Source organism: Neoarius graeffei, chromosome 3 (genome assembly GCF_027579695.1).
Source record: "Neoarius graeffei isolate fNeoGra1 chromosome 3, fNeoGra1.pri, whole genome shotgun sequence".
Lineage (NCBI taxonomy): Eukaryota > Metazoa > Chordata > Actinopteri > Siluriformes > Ariidae > Neoarius > Neoarius graeffei.
The window spans coordinates 81,538,641-81,556,326 of record NC_083571.1 but is presented as its reverse complement, the minus strand read 5'-3'; the positions used below and the strand labels follow the sequence as shown (position 1 = coordinate 81,556,326).

The 17,686-nt window shown below is 41.7% G+C and overlaps 1 protein-coding gene across 1 annotated transcript in view; it reads right to left on the bottom strand.

Moving 5' to 3' along the window:
• The window catches only part of fam49a (family with sequence similarity 49 member A), a 92,881-nt gene extending 77,951 nt beyond the window's left edge, over window positions 1-14,930 (bottom strand). Inside the window, exon 1 of the mRNA XM_060917464.1 lies at window positions 14,812-14,930. The gene's annotated coding sequence lies outside the window, so the exon portion shown is untranslated. The remainder of the gene's footprint in view (window positions 1-14,811) is intronic.
• Window positions 14,931-17,686: the final 2,756 nt, after the last annotated feature.

The window sequence follows — 17,686 nt, the reverse complement described above, 5'->3', positions numbered from 1 at the left end:
CCCCATCTGAGACATCACTGTTAGGCCTGCCACAATATCAGCCTCTAACTGACTGCTGCTTCTGTTCCTCTCCATTAAATAAATCAAGAAAATCTCTTCGGGAGATCAGTGGCCTCACATCTTCAGTTACGCTTCTTTGGTCGGACTTACAGTAGTTTTAATGTACATGGAGAGACTACATTTATATTTATGAAAAAAAGGGGGGGGGGGATTAGGGCCTTAGTTCAAGAACATGGCGGTGGGCTTCCCAGCAGCTGTAGGACTTTTTTCCTTCATAGCCACTAATACAGAATTTTAACCGTTAATCTACCTCAGGATGTCGCACACTTAACTCAAGGTGACGATTTAACGAGACATTTAATAAGAGTGCTCGGAGAGCACAATATCCCCCGCTGACAACTATATATCTATGCTATAAGTGCTTAATACACCCTCATGAAATTGTCAAAGTACAAGTTTGGTAATCAAGGGCCACGACTCTGGTGAAATGCGACTGAACTGAACGAAATCGCAGTGCGTGTGTATTACTGACATATGAGTGATTCCACGCTTATGGGTACTGAAATGGGGACATGAACTTATTTTTAAAAATTCACCTAAAACCATTTCTTTTTTTTACCATCAGGTCACAAAACATGTAATCTTTAATGAATGATATGTTAAAAGATAACTTTAATTTTCTGAGATGTAATAAAAACATATTTATATGCCAAAGTCAGAGCGTAACAGAAGCGCTGTGGACACATATATTCTCAATTTTAACAATGTAGAATTACTTTTTGAAACATAGGAAGGTGATGTTTTAGCAAATATAATTAATAAACATGTGTAGTAGAATAAACATGCACATTCTTTCAATAAGATTAACATGGTATATAGCTAGATTGTAATTAATTTGTAATAGACGCGAGATGGACAATCGTAACAGAAGTAATGTAACAGACATCATTTTGGAACTCATAGGCTTGACTTTGACATAAAAATATGTTTTTATTACATCTCAGAAAATTAAAGTTATCTTTTAACATATCATTCATTAAAGATTACATGTTTTGTGACCTGATGGTAAAAAAAGAAATGGTTTTAGGTGAATTTTTAAAAATAAAGTTCATGTCCCCATTTCAGTACCCATAAGCGTAGAATCACTCATATAGCAAAGAATCCTGTCAAGTTTCGTGAAATTCCTCCACAAATTGTGAGAGGAGTTGATTTCAGAAGGCGAGTACCCTTCCTGGGACAGATGGATGTCGCCACGACATAATCCCCACCTCGGGCCTTTCGGGCAGCGGGGGATAAAAATATAAAGATCTCTCTTGACAAGGTCAGTGAGGGATAGTGTTAACAAGGACACTTCAGTACAAGAAAATAAATAAGTCCACAACTGCACCTTTAAAATAGTTGAAGCTCTCTGAATATTTAGTTTAACCTGCCCGATTCATCAAAGAGTCACTAACACCAACATTAAGATTATATTTAGTTCCATGCTTAGCCTCTTATTAAACTCGACTTTAACACAGTGTCCGTGCGTGCAGCAGGAACATAATTCCTGGCATCACCAACTGTTACCATGGATATAAAAACATGAGAAATTTCAGCGTTCCAGCAGCTGCTGAAAGAAACAGGTCACGGCTGCAGTTTCAAATCACGAGTCAGCTCTTACCCCTTTTCCACCAAATCAGTTCCAGGGCTGGTTCGGGGCCAGTGCTGGTGCTGGTTCACAACTCGTTCAACTTGCGAGCCAGCTGAGAACCAGTTTGCTTTTCCATAGCTCGCGGTGCTAAGGGAAGACACATCATTACGTCGCTGTATACGTCAGTTATGTCACTAAGTTTGCATAAACCTTGGCACGAATATCGAAGCAAAAACACGGAAGAAACAGCAGCAGCAACAACAATAATAAATGACTTCACGTTTGTACAGCTGCTGCTTCTTGTTGCTTAAAAATGGCGATCTTTCACGGTCTTGTTATTGTTGTTGGTCTTAACAACTCCGCCCCATTGAGATAAGCGGTTCTTTCCTCTGGCCCAGCAGAGAGTTGGTGCTAGCCTGGAACCGGTTTTTCTGGCCCTAGAGCCAGTTCTTTGTCAGTGGAAACAGAAAACCTGGTTCCAAACTAAGCACTGGCCCCGAACCAGCCCTGGAACTGCTTTGGTGGAAAAGGGGCATCTGAAAATACAGTAACTTCACCTCGCTCACAGCAGATCTCTCTCTCTTTCACACACACACACACACCTAACATGTGAACCTGTGCTCGAGTATCACCGAGGTACTTCTCATAACGTACTTTCAAACAAAACATGTAACCCTCTCTCTCTGATACACAGGATGTGGATCTGAAAAGTGAAATGTGAACAGGAAGTGTTGAGAATGAGAGAAAACAAATCAGACTCCCCCCCCCCCCCCCCCATTCTGTACTGCACCAAAATGTGCACAATTCACACTGCTCAGTGTGCGCTTCTCTGCGAATCTTTATTCAAAAAAAAAAAAAATTCTCGAAAGGAAATGTTGCGAAAATTTCCAAAAGCAACAGAATTTATTTTGGTCTTGAACATAATCTTGAGAAATTTGAAAGGAGGAAGAAAATATTTTTTTACCCCTAGATCAAATTTTCCTCTACTCTGAAAAAACTTTGAAGTTATAACGACAGGTCATACATCGTCATCACACCCTCAAACCCTTCCTATGCACTTTTTAAAGTCACACAAAAGACTCACTGCTGTGTTCACAGTGCATCTGTGTCAGCGCTTTACGACTTGTGGCTAGGCCGCGAAAGGAGGTTGTGTTTTCAATGCAGGTTGTAGTTTTCCTTCATTAGAACTTGGTTTGTGTGATTTCAGCCTTCATTTATTTTATTTATATTATATACACACACACACACTATATATAAATAAATAAAGGAACAAAAACACAAAGCATGGGAAAATAAGCGGCAACGTACTGTGATGCAACACCATTTTCAGCAGTCCTCCAGCACAGTAATTTACCAACAATTACATTTGTTTTAATTAAAAGGGACACCACTTTATTAAGGGTGTAACAGTCGTCACATGATGTGTTGCAGTGCGAATATTTGACCATCACAGGCATGTCTGATTCGCTTCGTAGGAATTTTATTATGTTTGGCAAACGAGCATGTTATAAAAGAGCTTTTCAAGTAACATTCAAATGACAACCGCTGGGATCTGCAGTATCTGAGAAAGAGGTTGCAGAAGATGGGCACTTTAGCCAACTTTGGAGCTCTATTCCAGTTCAAATGGTGCCTCAGACCCTGCTACAGAGCTCATTAGGTTTCAAACAATCTTTCCCCAGGTCAGACACTCTTTATGCAATCAATTTATACACTTATTTCTTTAAGATATGATGAACCTGTAGTACATTTTGTTTACAATATTAAACCTCCATTAGTAGCAATGTATTTATTTATTTAGTCTCATACAGAGAAAAATACACATTGATTTGCATGGTTTTTGATACAGGAAAAAAAAAAAAAAAAGTCTTTCGAGTCATCATTTTCTTCATTATGTCTTTTTCTGTATCAACGTGTGCCATTGTCAGGTGCACAAACAAGTTGTGAAAGCTTAAAGACTTTATGAAAGGAATCTGCTTGGAGCACAAACAGACTCGCAAGACATGTTATCCAGCACCATACACTGCTCATCTGTACATGCGATTCCTGTCTTTCCACTAACCACTGCATTTTGGACCTGAATCAACAACATTAATCCTATGTAATTGTTTAGATATTTTACATTATTCAAACAGTCACTTAGCTGATGGTTTTATTCAAGGCGACTGTTGGTGCTAAAGGCGGCAACTGGACTTGCTTGAAATTCTTGAAGACGTTTCACCTCTCATCCGAAAGGCTTCTTCAGTTCCGTCTGACTAGTAGGAAGTACCAGGTATTTAGCCTCTAGTGGACCAAAAGCAACCCTAAGGAGAGCTGTTGAGTCATCCTGTAGGTCTTAGGGTCACTGGAGGCCGGGTATGAATGGTGTTAGCAGCCTAGAGAGACGTTAGGGTGATCTGTGGGTCACGAAGCCATCTTCGTCAACCTGGAACGACCATCGCTGAACAGAGAAGGTGGTCTGAGACACCACTTATCAGCCACATACAATGCAGTCCTTGGCACACTTCCCAGAAAGCTGAATACACATCCACACCAAGACTCTGCTGACTCCAATGACTCGCATGATGGCAGAGAGAGCCAACAACCCACAGATCACCCTAACGACCATCTAGGCTGCCAACGCCGTTCACACCCGGCCCCCAGTGACCCCAACACCTAGAGAATGACTCAACAACCCATGTGACCTCAACAATTCTCCTTCGGGTTGCTTTTGGTCCACTAGAGAATAAATACCTGGAACTCCTCACTAGTCAGACAGAACTGAAGGAGCCTTTCGGATGAGAGGTGAAACATCTTCAAGGAAATCCAGTTGCCTTCATTAACACCTACGGTTTACTATGACCTGGATGACTGAGAACCTTCACAGACATTCAAAGCGACTAACAATAAGCGGACATAAGCTCCTTGCCATCAACGCTCTCACTAAGAATAAAATAACTGGCAATGTTAAACGTAGCTGACGTCAGGCCGCAACTTCATATCGTCCATCCATTCCGAGAGGGTAGACGGATGGGGCACTTTGATCATATTATCCCCAGAGCATGTCAGAAAATTGGACCCGTGTAACCATCTTTTAGCCATCTCTGATCCTACCTAACTAGCAGTTAGTGTCATCTACAAACATCAGCACAGTGGAGCGGAAAGATGGGGAAAGATCCCAGCTTCGGCTATGATGCAGCAGTGAATCATGGGAAAGGTCAGAGTTCAGGAAAGTTGTGGATATGACTTATTGTTGTCCATCACTACAAATAAAACCCCACAGAAACGTTCATGTTGCCTGAATACTAAAGTACTTTGCAAAAGTGATTTGCTTTGTAAATAGGCATGCAATGATGCATCGCAACACAAATTTGACAATTCAAATCGATGAAATAAATGAAATCACGATTATCAGGCTGCGTCATCTAGTTCTTCCCAGCTGTAGTTGTGCTGTTTAGACAGCAGAGGGTGCCGTAACATACAATAGCAGGAATACACGACTTCATCCTAGGTGGAAGTAACACAGCTCTAACGGCACAAGACACAAACGGCTCGGAAATGGGAAAGAGCTGTTGCATGATTGTACAAATAGATTTAACAAGAAACCGAAGCTCTCTTTTTACAGACTGCTGAAAGATCAAGAGAAGCAAATGGAGAAAGTGCAAATGTTCATTAAAAAAAAAAAGTTTAACCTTTTTCCATTTTTAATAAAATGAATATTTTAGTTGATAAGCTATTTACCCATTACCTGGTAATAGTAATTGTTAGTTATTTTGAAAGTGAAACAAAAGGAATATACAAGTTGAAAAAGAACAGGGGGAAAACCCCACTTTTTTTGGCAATAAAATTATTTAATTAAATTTTTTTTTTAATATTGCGCAAAAATCAACTCATTTTAAAATGAGTTTATATTGGTGCTTACGATTCATTTATTTCATTGATTCAAACTGTCAAAAATTAGTTTATATTTACATTTTATATTTACAAATATAAAAAAATTTAAACTTAAGCGTAAACAAACTAGCACACATCTGCTTTTGATTTAGTAAAGGAGAAGTTTCAATCTGACTCGCTCATAAGCACCAACAATCACCCGCATTTATTCAGGGATCTGAAAAGTTCCTTGAAATCAAATCATCCATATTGATGTGGTTCAAATCTGATTCATCAAAGTGTTGAGATATTTCAGTCTAAAAACCACAAATCTGATCATGTTAAACAAACTGTTTATTCATTAAATCATTAAAGCCTCAGAGCCTACAGCCTGAGGCGGCGAGAGAGAGAGAAAGAGTGTGTGGGAGAAAAAAAAAAAGGTGCGTATAAGACTAACCAAGAGCATCCTGTTTTCATTGTTACAGATACACCGCAGTGAACAGTGGAGTGCGTTAAATTATTTTACATGCTGCTAACTTTCTGCAACCTCTTGTTTCTCCTCCACGCTTTCATCAGTATCGCCATCGGCTCCTTTTACAGCTACTCTCACAAGCAGAGAAAAAAAAAAAGTTTGTCAAATAATTCAAATGGAACTGATGTGTAAATTTTACAGCGGGCCAATTTGGGGCTCATTTTATAGCCGTTTTTAAATGAACCACTCAGTCCAGTGAAAGTGGACCTGAAAGGAAACCAGCTGCAAATGACTTCACTGCTTTATTTATTAGATCTCGGCCCACAACTCCTTTACCACGGTGCAACACTGAAATTATGAAGGGCGTCATTCAGAATGGTGGCTTTACACAATGTTATTTGGTCGGGATGAAACCGACAGAGCAGAAGTGAAATCTCAAACTCATTCTGGGGGGAATTTTTTATGCTGATGCACCAATACAAAGCGCACACCATATAGCCGAAAGTATATGGACATTTAACCAATCACACCCATAAATGTGTGATGTTCCCCAAGCTGTTGCTACAAAGTCACAAAGCACATTAACGCTCTCGGATTTATTTGTATGCTGCAGCTTTACAGTTCCCCTTCCTGGGAAAGTGGTCAGTGCCAAGTACAGCTGTGAACAGGATCCAATGTGTCCGGTGTGATCTGATCACTCAAACACAAGTTTGAAGGTGGTCTGGGTCCCATATGACATGTTTGTAGTGTGAATGCAAAAGCATCAAAATGCCTCCAGACAGTAACATTTCCCTAGCTAGAAAATATATATTTACTACTAGACATGCAACGACATCACACGATGATCAATTGCAATACAAGTTTATGACGATTCAAATCGATGAAATACAAAAGATTGCGATTACCATCAGGCTCCATAATCCTTTAGTGTTTCCTAGCTGTAGTTGTGTCATTTAGACAGTAGAGGGCATGATAACAGGGCTCGAAATTCATATATTTTTTTCACCAGCCAGCCGGACTAGTTACCTTCCAAAGTAACTAGCCAAACAGAAAATCAACTCGCCAAAATTTGTTCTTCATGTATGAATTTTACTTCTGTCAAAACTAACACAAAAGAGAGAAGAGAGCAGTTACCATTGTTCATGACTAATGTGCATTTATTTCAAGACCCGAGTATTTTGATACTGTTTTTTTGCACACTTTACAAACTGGCATTTGCTGTTCCACGTCCTCCTCACGATATCCAAAAAAATGCCGGATGACTGACCACTTACTAGTTCTTTTAGGAACCAATTCATCCGCTTCCATTTTTAATTTGTCGCTGAAATTGACTGAGCTGACACGGTAGCCTATGCAGCACCAGCGATTGCACGAACTGAGTCAGCGCTGTAAACCGGAACGAGGAAATCTTCCCGCAAGTTCCTTTCAGCACCGAGATGCCGCCCGGGATTGGTTGGCGAGTGTGTGACGTTATTTTTTTTTTTTTAACCCTTAGGCAGCCTCTCGTGTTACTGCCTGAGGGACAGGGAGAAAGCCACTGGAAAAAGGTTTTAAATAAACGCAACAAACACGAAACAAACGCAAGTCGGCAGATGACCATAAAAATACTGGATAGTTACGATATAATAATTTTATGTATTTCACACAGAATTTTCAGAGATATATCGAGTATATTCGATATAACGCACAGCCCTAGTCTGAATCTTCGCTTCATATATATTTATTTTCAACTAGCCAGCCGGGCTGCCTAGTGACAGGAATTACCCGTCAAATGACAAATTAAGTCGCCTCGGGCGACCAGACCACCGCGAATTTCGAGCCCTGCGATAACCTACAACAGCAGGAATGAACGTGACTTCACCCTGGGTGGAAGTGTAACAGCTCTAAAGTTGTGAAAAAAAATAAAATAAAACGGCTCTAAAATGGGAAAGAGCTGTTGTGTCATTGATTATACAAACAGATTTAACATGAAATCCCAGCTCTCTTTTTACAGGCTGCTGAAAGCTAAAGAAAAGACGACAGGAGTCATCAGGAGATGACGTATCCCCCTGGCCCCCCACATGAAACCCCACTCCAAATTTTCCTAAGTTGAATTGGTTGCCATGGAAATACAGAGAGAGGAAAAAAAAAAAAAATCCCAAAATGTCAAAAGGGACAACTCCTAGTCACTTAACTGTGAGGTTTCATGAAAAAAAGAGTTCGTAATAGTTTGAGTTATGCTATGGAAACGAAAATATTTACAGACAGAGCAATAGCTAAAAATGGAGGCAGTACAAGTGTTCATAAAAGTTTAAAAGACTTGCTATTAAATTTTTCTTCATCTTAAGAGTAATATTTTAGTTAACAGGCCATTATATTTTACTCCAACCTTTACAAATGTGGGTAAATTACTGGTTATTACAAAATGAAAAAGTTTTTTTTTTAATTTAACAAAAAAAAAAATATTTAAATTGATAAAGAATAGGAAACTGTTGCATTTTTTTCAGTAATAAAATTTTTCCAAAAGTATAGTGGACCCAATATGGTGAAATCAGGTGAATTGTTACATGCCTATTTAATACGAGACAGTTGAGCTCTCCCGACCTCCGAAGCTAACGCTATAAAAACAGCAGCTTGTAGCAGCTTCTTTACTCATTTCATCTCCCGTTTATTTGTAAGGTTTGTTCGCAGACCTTGTGATGAAAAGCTTTGAAACAGCTTGTACAGGTATACAAGATATGATCTGCAGGATATTTCTGTCTGAAAATAAATGCAGTGGGAGGGAAAAAAGTGAGACAGCCTTCCTCCAGCAAAAATGACGTACGAAATCCGATCACAAGTTCTCATTAAAGATGTATTCATGATGCAAATGGCGACGCCTTTCAGGTGCCTCCTTGTGATTGGATCTCGAGACAGATGTTAACACCAGGTGTAAGCAGGGCCAAACCTGTTCCAGCATGATGTGTACAAAATGAACTCCATGGAGAGATGGTTTGCCAAGGATGGAGTGGAAGAACTCGAGCATCCTGCACAGATCCCTGACCTCAACCCCATTGAACACCTTTGAGATGAACAGGAACACCGACTGCACCCCAAACCTCCTCACTAACATCAGTATTCGATCTCACTAATGCTCTTATAGCTAAACGAACACAAATCCCCACAGCCACGCTGCAAAATCTAGTGGAAAGACTTGGCAGAGGAGTGAAGGTTATTACAACAGAAAAAAAAAAAGGGGGGGGGGACTAACTTTAGAATGGGATGTTCAACAAGCACATAGTGTGATGGTCAGGTGGCCACATAGCATCTACAGCTCATGTTAAATCTGACCTGGAACGCTCACTGCACCATCTCTTGTGGCTGAATGAACATAAACCTCCACAGCCACGCTCCAAAATCTAGCAGAAAGATTTGGCAGAAGAGTGGAGATTATCAGCAAAGAGGAGAATAAATCTAGAATGGGATGTTCAACAAGCTCCGAAGACTGACGATCAAGTGTCCACAAACTTTTGACCATCTAGTGTATATACACAACCACCTGCAAGTTCTTTATCCATAAAGTAGACTGAGATGACTTTCATTTACTAAAGTATAAAATAAACATTCACACCCTCAATGCTGATAGGGTCTGAGATCATTTGCTGTGTTTTCTCTCTCTCTCTCACACACACACACACACACACACACACTTGCCCCTTTTCCACCAAAGCAGTTCCAGGGCTGGTTCGGGGCCAGTGCTTAGTTTGGAACCGGATTTTCTGTTTCCACTGACAAAGAACTGGCTCTGGGGCCAGAAAAACCGGTTCCAGGCTAGCACCAACTCTCTGCTGGGCCAGAGGAAAGAACCGCTTACGTCAACGGAGTTGTTAAGACCAACAACAATAACAAGACCGTGAAAGATGGCCATTTTTAAGCGACGAGAAGCAGCAGCTGTACAAACGTGAAATCATCCATTATTATTATTATTATTGTTGTTGCTGCTGCTTCTTCCGTATTGTTTTTGCTTCGATATTCGCGCCAAGGTTTAAGCAAACGTAGCGACGTAACTGACGTATACAGCGACGTAACTGACGTATACAGCGACGTAATGATGTGGCACCGTGAGCGATGGAAAAGCAAACTGGTTCTCAGCTGGCTCACAAGTTGAACGAGTTGTGAACCAGCACCGGCTCCGAACCAGCCCTGGAACTGATTTGGTGAAAAAGGGGTAAAAGTCACTGATCTGAGGAGCACTGAAACGGCCCAAGAGTGAAGACACCGTGTGCATGAACAGCCAGAATACTTCCTACAATAATGAGGAACACAGAGCGCTCCCTCCATCAGCACTGTAATCAGATCCACAGCTTTCTGACAGGACCAGAGGCTCGAAAGCACCACAGTGCTGCTGAACGCTGCAGCTGTCGCTGTACATCACAACGGATGTGGGACAATAAACCGAAGGGGGGAAAAAAATAAACAGAACAAAAGACAAACACACACCCCTGATGTAGAAAAGTAAGAGAAGAAGAAAAAGCTTTTATTTCTCACATGTAGATGCAAGCATAGTGAAAGTCCTCCTCTGCATTTAACCCATCTGGAGCAGAGAAACACACACACACCAGTAGGCAGCTATGCGACAGCACCCAGGGAGCAGTTGGGGGTTAGGCGTCTTGCTCAAGGACACTTCATCCATGATACAAAGGGAAAGGAAAGTGCTGTTCATTCACTCAACTCCCCTCACATTTCTCTCACCGGTCCCAGGAATCGAACCGGTGACCCTTTGGGCCCAAGGCTGCTTCGCTAACCTTCAGTACTCAGAATACAGAGCAGTGATGCATGTTGTTCGTCCATCGCAGTCGATAATGACCACACTCCCTATGTGTGTGTCCTTGTGGCTAATCGGCCCAATTTTTGCTCGAAAAGATCTGCCACATAAACTACAAGTGCAGGGATCAGCTGCTAGGTTTTCCGCAGCTCTCTGCTTGCGGAGGCGCCTTCTTTCCACTGCATGTAGCTTGCGATTTGCCTCTGCAATTTGTGCTCCTTCGTGGATGGCTTCTTTCCATGATGGCCTGGCTGCTACTTCCCATAAACTTGGATTCATGTTAAAAGCTTTAAGGGAGCGTTTCAGTGCGTCTTTGCATCCCTTTCTCTGTCCTCCGCGAAAACATTTCTGAATGGTGAGTTCTCCATACATTAGTTGCTTAGGAATGTGTTCATCAGACAGACAGACAGACAGACAGACATTCTTGTAACATGTCCCACCCATCTAATTTGGTTCTTCTGGATGACAGTATGAACGGATGGTTGATTTGCTCGAGCTAGGACTTCTGTGTCCGTGATCTTGTCTTGCCATTTAATGTTTAGGATCTTACGTAGGCAATTGAGATGAAAGTGATTGAGCCGTCGAGCATGTCTGGCGTGAGCCGTCCATGACTCCGAGCCATACAGCAGAGTGGTTAAAACTACTGCCTGATAAATCTTCTACTAAGGTGAAAGTGTAACACCTCTACGATCCCAAACATTAGAACGAAGCCTTCCAAAGCATGCGCTAGCTTTCGCAATACGACACTTCACTTCTTGATCGATAACCGCATCACTAGGGAGTGTACTTCCTACTAGATAAGTGAACCTGGAGACAGCTGCAAGTGATTTCCTTTGAGAAATATAGATGGCTGCTGTTGAAGTTGACCAGGAGCTGGCTGATGCATTACTTTGGCCCTCACGCCATCAGACTGTAACAGGAGGACAGAGGACGGGAAGGAGCAGTAGCCTAGCCTGACAATAAGCAATACTGGACAACGTGCAATATAAATGTGCAATATCTCTCCTGCTGGCCCCCTTTGTTTTTTGGGTTTTTCTTCTTCTCTTTCTTCCCCCCTTCCCCATATCTTATTCTTTTTACATGTAAATACTTAATTTAATTTATCTAGAAGTTTGTTTTCTACTCTCTGTTTATCCTATAATGATGCTGCTGGAATCTTAATTTGTATATGTAAATATACAAATTAAGCATGGTGCCACGGTGGTGTAGTGGTTAGCGCTGTCGCCTCACAGCAAGAAGGTTCTGGGTTCAAGCCCAGCGGCCGGTGAGGGCCTTTCTGTGCGGAGTTTGCATGTTCTCCCCATATTCTGTGTGGGTTTCCTCTGGGTGCTCCGGTTTCCCCCACAGTCCAAAGACATGCAGTTAGGTTAATGTGGGGCGGCCTTGGGCTGAGGTGCCCTTGAGCAAGTTACCTGACCCCTGACTGCTCCCCAGACGCTGTAGTGTGGCTGCCCACTGCTCTGGGTGTGGGTGCGTGTGTTCACTGCTTCAGATGGGTTGAATGCAGAGGATGAATTTCACTGTGCTTGAAGTGTGCATGTGAAAGGTGTCTTCTTAATTTCCCTGAAGGAACTCTCCCAAAGGGATCAATAAAGTTCTATCTAATTCAATAAAAGTAAAAACAGTGAATGCTGTCTTACAGGTGGTACGAATATTAAAAGAACAGTGGAAGAAAAAAAGTGAATATTCATGTTCTCACTCATCATGGTTCGAACCCAGCAGCCAGCGAGGGCCTTTCTGTGTGGAGTCTGCATGTTCTCCCCGTGTCTGCGTGGGTTCCCCCCCCCCAGTCCAAAGACATGCGGTTAGGTTAATATGGGACGGCCTTGGGCCGAGGTGCCCTTGAGCGAGGCCCCGAACTCCCAACTGCTCCCCAGGCGCTGTTAGCATGGCTGCCCACTGCTCTGGGTATGTGTGTGTGTGTGTGTGTGTGTGTTCACTGCTTCAGATGGGTTAAATGCAGAGAGGAAATTTCACAAGTGTGTGATGAATAAAGTTGTGCTTGCTTTCTTTCTTTTCATCACATCACCCTGAGAGGAGAAATGACAGGGTCTGAGAGCAGGACAATGTTTACAGGGTATTACAAGTCTTCAGATCCTGCTGAGGAAATAAAGGTTCTTGGTGATTAGTTATTAAATGGAGGAAACATTAATAATACAACCCCAATTCCAAAAAAGTTGGGACAAAGTACAAATTGTAAATAAAAACGGAATGCAATGATGTGGAAGTTTCAAAATTCCATATTTTATTCAGAATAGAACATAGATGACATATCAAATGTTTAAACTGAGAAAATGTATAATTTAAAGAGAAAAATTAGGTGATTTTAAATTTCATGACAACACCACATCTCAAAAAAGTTGGGACAAGGCCATGTTTCCCACTGTGAGACATCCCCTTTTCTCTTTACAACAGTCTGTAAACATCTGGGGACTGAGGAGACAAGTTGCTCAAGTTTAGGGATAGGAATGTTAACCCATTCTTGTCTAATGTAGGATTCTAGCTGCTCAACTGTCTTAGGTCTTTTTTGTCGTATCTTCCGTTTTATGATGCGCCAAATGTTTTCTATGGGTGAAAGATCTGGACTGCAGGCTGGCCAGTTCAGTACCCGGACCCTTCTTCTACGCAGCCATGATGCTGTAATTGATGCAGTATGTGGTTTGGCATTGTCATGTTGGAAAATGCAAGGTCTTCCCTGAAAGAGACGTCATCTGGATGGGAGCATATGTTGCTCTAGAACCTGGATATACTTTTCAGCATTGATGGTGTCTTTCCAGATGTGTAAGCTGCCCATGCCACACGCACTAATGCAACAGCATACCATCAGAGATGCAGGCTTCTGAACTGAGCGCTGATAACAACTTGGGTCGTCCTTCTCCTCTTTAGTCCGAATGACACGGCATCCCTGATTTCCATAAAGAACTTCAAATTTTGATTCGTCTGACCACAGAACAGTTTCCCACTTTGCCACAGTCCATTTTAAATGAGCCTTGGCCCAGAGAAGACGTCTGCGCTTCTGGATCATGTTTAGATACGGCTTCTTCTTTGAACTATAGAGTTTTAGCTGGCAACGGCGGATGGCACGGTGAATTGTGTTCACAGATAATGTTCTCTGGAAATATTCCTGAGCCCATTTTGTGATTTCCAATACAGAAGCATGCCTGTATGTGATGCAGTGCCGTCTAAGGGCCCGAAGATCACGGGCACCCGGTATGGTTTTCCGGCCTTGACCCTTACGCACAGAGATTCTTCCAGATTCTCTGAATCTTTTGATGATATTATGCACTGTAGATGATGATATGTTCAAACTCTTTGCAATTTTACACTGTCGAACTCCTTTCTGATATTGCTCCACTATTTGTCGGCGCAGAATTAGGGGGATTGGTGATCCTCTTCCCATCTTTACTTCTGAGAGCCGCTGCCACTCCAAGATGCTCTTTTTATACCCAGTCATGTTAATGACCTATTGGCAATTGACCTAATGAGTTGCAATTTGGTCCTTCAGCTGTTCCTTTTTTGTAGTCATGAAATTTCAAAATGTCTCACTTTCGACATTTGATATGTTGTCTATGTTCATTGTGAATACAATATCAGTTTTTGAGATTTGTAAATTATTGCATTCCGTTTTTATTTACAATTTGTACTTTGTCCAAACTTTTTTGGAATCGGGGTTGTAATAATAATAATAATCTCTGATTTCTCAGAAAATGTAACTTCCATAACAACAGCAGTGTATTAGTGAGGCGCGCTGTGGACCCAGCTGAAGTGAAAAGGTTGTGATTTATTTAACGTTTTTATTTACTAAACTACACATTAGAGGATAAACAGCATCCAGTTACAACACAATCTCAATCTCATCAGTATTTACTTTTCTGAGCGTGACTTCCTGCGGCTTTAGGAGCAACTTCCGGACACAACAAACTCCGACTGGAGAAAATTACTGAACCTGGAGAGAAAATCCTCCTGCTCACTGAGACTCAAACTCGGCCTCTTTAAACACGGACAGGCCCCAGAGTGAGCTCGGGCAGTTCTACAATAACCGAAACGACACGAAACCCCAAAATAAAACAAACTTACCAATAATTTCCCCTTAAACGTTGCCTCAGATTGAGTGACACCACAGCACGCTTCTCAATTATATTTTAACAGACACCGGCCCTGACTAAATCTCTCTAACTCTTAACTGAACCCTTCCCTTATCGCTTCAGTGCTGGGAAAGTCCATGATGAAGGGGTGTGCAGGTTTGTTTGTTTGTTTGCGTGAAATGGTATCCAGTCTGTTCGTGTAAGATATTTAAATTTATATTTCCCTACATCATTAATGGATTTAAATAATCACAGTAAGTAAATAACTCTTTACTCTATCTTAATACGGTCGTTTATAAAAGAGACGTTTCCCCGCTTTTGTATTTTGGTATTTCCCACGTGACGTCGACACAAGGGAGCGTAAGACAGGGTTTTTTTCTGAATTGGGATCGAGCCAGAATAGTGAACACTGCCACAATAAGGTGTCATTGAAATTGGAGGCAGTAAACTCGAGTTTGTTTTTAAAAGTAAAGCACGAAACCGCCGAAATTCCAGAACATTAAATCTCATAAACTCTGTTTTAAAGGAATTATGCTTTTATAAAGAAAAATATGTTCATTTATTTATTTTAAAAAGTTATTATATTTAGTAGCACTATTTAAACCCACAAAAAAAAGTGTGAAATACAATTGTCAGTGTTACTTGTGACCTGACTAGTTCGCACCTGAACTCGAAATTTGCAATTCAGTCTGATTTTATCCAGCTTGATGTTATGGGAAGGTAGGTAGTGAAACCTAGTGGTCATTAAAGGTAATGTCAATTTAAATTCACATTAAAAAGCACAAAGTACAGGGTGTTTCATCTCATCTCATTATCTGTAGCCGCTTTATTCTGTTCTACAGGGTCGCAGGCAAGCTGGAGCCTATCCCAGCTGACTACGGGTGAAAGGCGGGGTACACCCTGGACAAGTCGCCAGGTCATCACAGGGCTGACACATAGACGCAGACAACCATTCACACTCACATTCACACCTACGGTCAATTTAGAGTCACCAGTTAACCTAACCTGCATGTCTTTGGATTGTGGGGGAAACCGGAGCACCCGGAGGAAACCCACGCGGACACGGGGAGAACATGCAAACTCCGCACAGAAAGGCCCTCGCCGGCCCCGGGGCTCGAACCCGGACCTTCTTGCTGTGAGGCGACAGCACTAACCACTACACCACCGTGCCGCCCCAGGGTGTTTCAAAAATTTGACATTATTTGAGATGTAAATATCCCAGAAACTACGTAGTCGAGGCAAATGAAACTGAACAGGCTATAATGTTGAGCGATATAAGATTTATTCCTCAAAATTTGAATGAGAAATTCAAAGCTATGTGGATTCCATGAACCATTTCACAAATGTTCAATATTCGCGCTGCCTGAGACAAAGACAGCCTTCCTCTGTCAACTTTTTGTGCCATCTCCAAATCTGCATTACAGTTGGTGCATTTTTAGAGAATTCTCTCATAAATGCACGCTGCACAGTCTTGTTCGAGCGTACTCGAACACATACAACGCCTTTTCTTTTACAGTGAATGGCATTTCTAAACCTAAAAAATAAAAACAAAAAACATTAAACATAAAATTTTGACCTGTTTTTACACATGCTGTTAAAATTTGAGGTCAGTTGAACGAGAATTGGCAAAGTTTGACAAAGATTGTGAAATGATATCAAATTTTTTTGAAACACCCTATATTTTACAGAGACAATCTCATTATTACTAGCCTAACACAATTTCCTTTTCATTTTATTTCAATACATTCTTGAAAAGTATATATATATATATATATATAAAAGTAAGTCAAAAAGTTCTAAGACAGATGTTATAATAAAAAAAATTAAAAAGGAATAAAAAGAAGGAATTCTCTGATGGAAACATTATATGCAGAAGTGTTTAGACTTAAATGGAGGATATGTAGAGAAATAGCTTTGTTATTTTCATAAATAAAGATTTTTGTTCATTTGTCTTAGAACTTTTTGACTATATGTGTGTGTGTGTGTGTGTGTGTGTAACAACTACATAACATTCCTGAGGTAAAGCAGTACATTTGTGCAGTTCTCATATTGTCCACCAGATGGCGAGAAAGCTCCAGTCTTCACCTCAGGGTGGTGAAACCTAGTTGGTCATTAAAGGTAGCCCATCCATCCATCCATCCATCTCATTATCTCTAGCCGCTTTATCCTGTTCTACAGGGTCGCAGGCAAGCTGGAGCCTATCCCAGCTGACTACGGGCGAAAGGCGGGGTACACCCTGGACAAGTCGCCAGGTCATCACAGGGCTGACACATAGACACAGACAACCATTCACACTCACATTCACACTTACGGTCAATTTAGAGTCACCAGTTAACCTAACCTGCATGTCTTTGGACTGTGGAGGAAAACGGAGCACCTGGAGGAAACCCACGCGGACACGGGGAGAACATGCAAACTCCACACAGAAAGGCCCTCGCCAGCCGCTCACATTCGATGGAACAGGCGGCACGGTGGTGTAGTGGTTAGTGCTGTCGCCTCACAGCAAGAAGGTCCGGGTTCGAACCCCGTGGCCAGCGAGGGCCTTTCTGTGTGGAGTTTGCATGTTCTCCCCGTGTCCGTGTGGGTTTCCTCCGGGTGCTCCGGTTTTCTCCACAGTCCAAAGACATGCAGGTTAGGTTAACTGGTGACTCTAAATTGACCGTAGGTGTGAATGGTTGTCTGTGTCTATGTGTCAGCCCTGTGATGACCTGCCACCTTTCGCCCGTAGTCAGCTGGGATAGGCTCCAGCTTGCCGGCGACCCTGAGAACAGGATAAAGCGACTAGAGATAATGAGATGAGATGAGGTAAAGTAGTACATTTGTGTAGTTCTCATGTTGTCCACCAGATGGCGAGAAAGCTCCAGTCT